The sequence below is a fragment of the Choloepus didactylus genome, chromosome 7, assembly GCF_015220235.1.
Source record: "Choloepus didactylus isolate mChoDid1 chromosome 7, mChoDid1.pri, whole genome shotgun sequence".
NCBI classification, from domain to species: Eukaryota; Metazoa; Chordata; class Mammalia; order Pilosa; family Megalonychidae; genus Choloepus; species Choloepus didactylus.
Window position 1 is genome coordinate 80259972 of NC_051313.1, and position 8143 is coordinate 80268114.

Here is an 8143-nt window from a genome sequence, read left to right on the forward strand (position 1 = left end):
AATTCTTGTCACAAAGTATATATTTATACATTATGAGTCTACAACCATAGATTTGTCTTTATATTTTATTTATTTACCTTTTAGATCCTGTAGGAAGTAAAGATTATAGTTATAAATAAAAAATACAACAGAACTGGTAGTTGTATTTACCAATGTCATTATCTACTGGAAATCTTTGTTTCTCCATGTGGCTTCCATCAACTGTCTAGTGTCCTTCCCTTTCAACCTGCAGAACTCCTTTTTAGCATTTCTTGCCTCCAGAATTTCCTATGAAAACTAGGCACTTAATATTATTGAGTCTCCCTTGGATGTGACCTGTTGCTTCTCTCTTACAGCTTTCAGAATTCTCCCTTTATCTTTAGCATTCAACAGTTTGGTTATGATATGCCATGGTATGGGTCTATTTGGGTTTATCCTGTTTGGAGTTCACTGTGCATCTTGGATGTGTATATTCATGTCTTTCATTATTTGGGAAGTTTTCAGCCATTATTTCCTTGAATATTCTCTCTTCCCCTTTCTCCCTTTCTTCTCCTTTTGGGGCCTCCACAATGTGTATGTTGGGATGCTTAATGGTGTCCCATGGTTCTTCAGGCTCTTTTCAGCATTCTTTTTTCTTTCTGCTCCTCAGATTAAATGATTTCAATTATCTTATCTTCAAGTGCTCTGGTTCTTTCTTCTGCCAGCTCTAATCTGCTGGTCCTCCTCATTGGAGGTTTTTAATGAATAATCTTCTCCTTTGCCTGGGCCATCACTTCCTGTTTTGTTGTTGTTGTTGTTGTTGTTGTTGTTTCTTGTTTTTGTATGTTTTGTAACCTTTTGTTGAAACTTGGACATTTTGATGTTTTAGCAGGTTATCACTGGATTTTAGACTCTGAGGTGTTTATTCCTTAAGCTTGCATCCAGCTAGTATTATGACAGCTTTCCTTGATTGCAAGAGCTAATTAAAAAAAAAAAATAAGGGAGTAACATCATCAAGATATTAGACATCTGCTGGAAAGGTTTTCCTCTGAGACAACTAAGTAACAGGGCAAATCCCACTTGCATGGAATGCTGCAAGATGAAAGAGAATGGAGAAAGACTCCACATGCTGGTTTAGATCTGTTATGTACCCCAGAAAAGTCATGTTGTTTTAATCTAATCTTGTGGGGGCAGACCTATTGTGGGTGGGACCTTTTGATTAGGTTTTTTCCATGGAAATGTGACCCTACCCATTCAGTTGCCTTGATGGAGTCCTCTATGAGAGGGTAAAAAGCAGAGTTATTTTGGAGAGAACTTAGAGAAGCTAAGATATGTAATCCAGAGTTTGTCCCTGGGAGAAGCTAAGAGAGAAGCTAAGAGAGACAGAAGCTCAGAGACATTTTGGAGAAAGCCATTTTGAAACTAGAACCTAGGAAAAGAAGTACTAGCAGACATCACCATATGCCTTCTCATGTGACAGAGGAACCCCAGATGCCATTGGCCATTCCTTAGGGAGGGTATCTACCTCTTGATGACTTAATTTGGACATTTTCATGGCCTTAGAACTGTAAGTTTGCAACCTAATAAAGCTCCATTTAAAAAAACCATTGCATTTCTAATATATTGCATTTTGGCAGCTTTAGCAAACCAAAACACTCTACATATGCTAAATCAAAGGAAAAAAAACACCAAGAAAGAAAGCAGGTGATCTGTGACCCAGACCTGCCAGTCTGGACCCCTCCCCCACACTTGGTCTTTTTTGGCTTAAGAGTCACACAGCAGCAGCACTCTCCCCCAGGTACCTCCTGCCATGGTCATGGACCACAAAGCCACTCAAAGAAGCAACTTAGAGCCCCATGCACATTCAGGCACGGGGACACAATACCACATACTGAAGGCAGGGCCCAGGAGTTGGTAAGCATGTATATACAAAATGACCTCCAGGAAATAAAAGAGACCTGTGGAAGAAGTGGTGGAAAGTGGTGTACACACCCAACCTGGTCTCTAATCACTGGTATGCTCCAACAAAAGAATGGGCATTTTTTTTTCATTTTTATTGAGATTGTTCAGATACCATATAATTATCCAAAGATCCAAAGTGTACAATCACTTGCCCCTGGGTACCCTCATACAGCTGTGCATCCATCACACTTAATTTTTGTTCAATTTTTAGAAACTTTTCATTACTCCAGACAAGAAATAAAGTGAAAGATGAAAAAAGAAAAAAAGAAAAGGAAACTCTAATCCTTCTCTATCCCTAACCAACCCCCCTCAATTGTTGACTCCTAGTATTGATACAGTACATTTGTTACTGTTTATGAAAAAATGTTGAAATACTACTAACTGTAGTATATAGTTTGTAATAGGTATATAGTTCTTCCCTATATGCCCCTCTATTATTAACTTCTAATTGTCTTGTCATACATTTGTTCTGGTTCATGAAGTGATTTCTAGTATTTGTACAGTTGATCATGGACATTGCCCACCATAGGATTCAGTTTTATACATTTCCATCTTTTGACCTCCAACTTTCCTTCTGGTGACATATATGACTCTGAGCTTCCCCTTTCCACCTCATTCACACACCATTCTGTGCTGTTAGTTATTCTCACATCTTACTACCAACACCCCTGTTCATTTCCAAAAATTTAAGCTCATCCTAATTGAACATTCTGCTCATACTAAGCAACCACTCCAAGAATGGGCGTTTTTGAATCCTGACCCCAGCTAGCTCCCTGGGGTGGAATATCCTAACATGAAAGTTACCTATGGCAGAAAGCTGCAAAGAAAAAGGGGGAAAATTGAATGGCTGTAAAGCAGGGTGGCCCCCAGGACTGAAAGCTATAGAGAAAAAGTGACACTGAGTGTGCAAGAACAGTTGAACAAATCATAGCCCTTGGAGAAAGTTTGCACAAAAACAGGCAAAATAGATCATGACTCCTAGAGAAAAAACAGGGGAAAGGAAATCTTCTCTTGGAGATGAAACAGTTATACATAATAGGGCAGTCTTAAAAGTCATACCACAAGTCCAGGACAGAAGCCTTGAGAAAATCAACAGGTAAACATGAGGCTGTTCTAAACATTCAGCTGGACCAAGGGTTAAAGAAGACCTTTAAGACAAACAGCAAATCTGCAATAAAACCCTAAGCAAGAGGAAGATACTGACTTCCAGAGTTAGCACATCAAAGTTATAAGATGCCCAAATCAGTATAAAAGCACAAGTCGTGCTAAGAAATAGGAAGATATGCTCCTTCAAGGGAACAAATTAAGACAACAGAGGAAATACAACATTGGGAAAATTAATCAAAGGAGTTCAAACAAGTCTAAATAAATTTAATATGGATAGAAATAAATTAATATGGAAGGAGCTAAAGGATATTGAAAAGACAATGTGAACAAAAAGAATTAGGAAGTTTAAAAATGGGGATGAAAAACACAGTGATGGATATTAAAATTACAGTAGAGGCATACAAGAGAAGATTGAACAGACAGAAGAAAGAATCAGCAAATTAGAAGACAGGGCAATTTAAATCATACCATTAGAAGAAATGATAGAGAAAAGAACAGAAATAAGTGAATAGAGTTTAAGGACCTGTGTCACAGCATGAAGTATACCAACATATGCATTATGGGAGTCCCAGAAGGAAAAGAAAAGGGAAAGGGTCAGAAAGAATATTTGAGGAAATAATGGCCAAAAATCTCCCAAGTCTTATGAAAGACATAAATATACATGTCTAAGAAGTGCAACATACTCCAAACAAGGTAAACATTAATAGATCTACTCCAAGACACATACTAATCAAAATGTCAAATGTTGAAGATAAAAAGAGAATTCTGAAAGCAGCAAAAGAAAAACAATTTGTTACATACAAGGGATCCTCAATAAGACTAAGTGCCTATTTCTTGTCAGAAACCATGGAGGTGAGAAGACAGTGGTATGAGCTACTTAAGGTATTGAAAGAGAAAAACTGCCAGCCCCAATTTCTTTATATCGCAAAACTGTTGTGGTGGCTTGAAGTTGAATGTAGCCTAGAAAAACATATTCTTAAATTTAATCCATTCTATGTGTGTGAACCCATTGTAAGTAGGACTGTTGATGAGATTACTTCAGTTAAGGTGAGTGTGGCCCAGCCCAATCAGAATGAGTCTTAGTCCTATTATTGGAGTCCTTTTAAATGGAATGAATTCATACATGAGAGAGAGAAAACTACAGGAGGCAAGAAGCTGAACCCAGAGGAGAAGAGGAGACCAGGAGATTTCACCATGTGTTTTGCCATGTGACAAGCTAAGGACCCCAGGATCACCAGTAGCCAGCCCCAGAATGCAAGACTTTGGGGAGAAAGCATTACCTTGAAAGATACCTTTATTTGGACTTTCTTTTAGCCTCAAAACCATAAGCAAATAAATTCTTATTGTTTTAGTAAAACATTTCATGGTATTTGCTTAAGCAGCCTAGGAAACTAATATAACTATCTATCAAAAATGAGGGAAAGTTTAAGACATTCACAGATAAACTAAGATTAAGAGAGCTCATTACCAAAAGGCCTGCACTACAAGAAATTCTAAAGGGAATTCTTCAGGTTTAGAGGAAAGGACAGGAGAGAGTGACTTGGAGCAGTATGAACAAGTGACAATCTTCAGTAAAGGTAACTACATGGGTAAATGCAAAACCCAGTAATAATTTTTCCTCAGTATATAACTCTACTCTTTATTTTCTATGAGAGTTACAATACAATTGAATAAAAATAATCATATTTCCTTGTAATTGACATGAAAATTATAAAGAGGTGATGTATGACAAAAACAACAACACAAAAAGGAGAAACAGAGGGATGTGGGAGGAGAAAATGTATATGCTATGGTAGTTAAGTTGGTACATTTTTAAACTAGTAGGTTATAGGCTTAGGTTGTTTAATATAAACCCTAGGGTGAACACAAAGGAAGTACTTTAAAAATACACAGAAACAGAAATGAGAAAGAGATCAGTTACATCACAAAAGATCAACTATACAAAAAAAGAGGCTGCAATAAAAAAAAAAGAGACCCACACAAAATATGACATATAAAAAACAAAGGACCCCCAAAGTCACTGAACTGAGCCATAATGGTCTTTTCAACAAATGGGGCTGGGAGAGTTGGATATCCATATCCAAAAGAATGAAAGAGGACCCCTACCTCACCCCCTACACAAAAATTAACTCAAAATGGACCAAAGATCTCAATATAAAAGAAAGTACCATAAAACTCCTAGAAGATAATGTAGGAAAACATCTTCAAGACCTTGTATTAGGCGGCCACTTCCTAGACTTTACACCCAAAGCACAAGCAACAAAAGAGAAAATAGATAAATGGGAACTCCTCAAGCTTAGAAGTTTCTGCACCTCAAAGGAATTTCTCAAAAAGGTAAAGAGGCAGCCAACTCAATGGGAAAAAATTTTTGGAAACCATGTATCTGACAAAAGACTGATATCTTGCATATACAAAGAAATCCTACAACTCAATGACAATAGTACAGACAGCCCAATTATAAAATGGGCAAAAGATATGAAAAGACAGTTCTCTGAAGAGGAAATACAAATGGCCAAGAAACACATGAAAAAATGTTCAGCTTCACTAGCTATTAGAGAGATGCAAATTAAAACCACAATGAGATACCATCTAACACCGGTTAGAATGGCTGCCATTAAACAAACAGGAAACTACAAATGCTGGAGGGGATGTGGAGAAATTGGAACTCTTATTCACTGTTGGTGGGACTGTATAATGGTATAGCCACTCTGGAAGTCAGTCTGGCAGTTCCTTAGAAAACTAGATATAGAGCTACCATTCGATCCAGCAATTGCACTTCTCGGTATATACCCGGAAGATCGGAAAGCAGTGACATGAACAGATACCTGCACGCCAATGTTCATAGCAGCATTACTCATAATTGCCAAGAGATGGAAACAACCCAAATGTCCTTCAACAGATGAGTGGATAAATAAAATGTGGTATATACACACGATGGAATACTACGCGGCAGTAAGAAGGAACGATCTCGTGAAACATATGACAACATGGATGAACCTTGAAGACATAATGCTGAGCGCAATAAGCCAGACACAAAAAGAGAAATATTATATGCTACCACTAATGTGAACTTTGAAAAATGTAAAACAAATGGTTTATAATGTAGAATGTAGGGGAACTAGCAGTAGAGAACAATTAAGGAAGGGGGAACAATAATCCAAGAAGAACAGATAAGCTATTTAACGTTCTGGGGATGCCCAGAAATAACTATGGTCTCTTAATTTCTGATGGATATAGTAGGAACAAGTTCACAGAAATGTTGCTATATTATGTAACTTTCTTGGGGTAAAGTAGGAACATGTTGGAAGTTAAGCAGTTATCTTAGGTTAATTGTCTTTTTCTTACACCCTTGTTATGGTCTCTTTGCAATGTTCTTTTATTGTATGTTTGTTTTCTTTTTAACTTTTTTTTTCATACAGTTGATTTAAAAAAGAAGGGAAAGTTAAAAAAAAAAAAAGAAAAACAAGGAAAAAAAAGATGTAGTGCCCCCTTGAGGAGCCTGTGGAGAATGCAGGGGTATTCACCTACCCCACCTCCATGGTTGCTAACATGACCACAGACATAGGGGACTGGTGGTTTGATGGGTTGGGCCCTCTACCACAGGTTTTACCCTTGGGAAGACGGTTGCTGCAAAGGAGAGGCTAGGCCTCCCTATGGTTGTGCCTAAGAGCCTCCTCCCGAATGCCTCTTTGTTGCTCAGATGTGGCCCTGTCTCTCTAGCTAAGCCAACTTGAAAGGTGAAATCACTGCCCTCCCCCCTACGTGGGATCAGTCACCCAGGGGAGTGAATCTCCCTGGCAACGTGGAATATGACTCCCGGGAGGAATGTAGACCTGGCATCGTGGGACGGAGAACATCTTCTTGACCAAAAGGGGGATGTGAAAGGAAATGAAATAAGCTTCAGTGGCAGAGAGATTCCAAAAGGAGCCGAGAGGTCACTCTGGTGGGCACTCTTACGCACACTTTAGACAACCCTTTTTAGGTTCTAAAGAATTGGGGTAGCTGGTGGTGGATACCTGAAACTATCAAACTACAACCCAGAACCCATGAATCTCGAAGACAGTTGTATAAAAATGTAGCTTATGAGGGGTGACAATGGGATTGGGAAAGCCATAAGGACCACACTCCACTTCATCTAGTTTATGGATGGATGAGTAGAAAAATAGGGGAAGGAAACAAACAGACAAAGGTACCCAGTGTTCTTTTTTACTTCAATTGCTCTTTTTCACTCTAATTATTATTCTTGTTATTCTTGTGTGTGTGCTAATGAAGGTGTCAGGGATTGATTTGGGTGATGAATGTACAACTATGTAATGGTACTGTGAACAATCGAAAGTACGATTTGTTTTGTATGACTGCGTGGTATATGAATATATCTCAATAAAATGAAGATTAAAAAAAAAAAAAGAAGGGAAAGTTAAAAAAAAAAAAAAAGAAAAACAAGTTAAAAAAAAAAAAAGATGTAGTGCCCCCTTGAGGAGCCTGTGGAGAGTGCAGGGGTATTCGCCTAACCCACCTCCATGGTTGCTAACATGACCACAGACATAGGGGACTGGTGGTTTGATGGGTTGAGCCCTCTACCACAGGTTTTACCCTTGGGAAGACGGTTGCTGCAAAGGAGAGGCTAGGCCTCCCTATGGTTGTGCCTAAGAGCCTCCTCCCGAATGCCTCTTTGTTGCTCAGATGTGGCCCTCTCTCTCTGGCTAAGCAAACTTGAAAGGTGAAATCACTGCCCTCCCCCCTACGTGGGATCAGACACCCAGGGGAGTGAATCTCCCTGGCAACGTAGAATATGACTCCCGGGGAGGAATGTAGACCCGACATCGTGGGACGGAGAACATCTTCTTGACCAAAAGGGGGATGTGAAAGGAAATGAAATAAGCTTCAGTGGCAGAGAGATTCCAAAAGGAGCCGAGAGGTCACTCTGGAGGGCACTCTTACGCACACTTTAGACAACCCTTTTTAGTTTCTAAAGAACTGGGGTAGCTGGTGGTGGATACCTGAAACTATCAAACTACAACCCAGAACCCATGAATCTCGAAGACAGTTGTATAAAAATGTAGCTTATGAGGGGTGACAAGGGGATTGGGAAAGCCATAAGGACCACACTCCACTT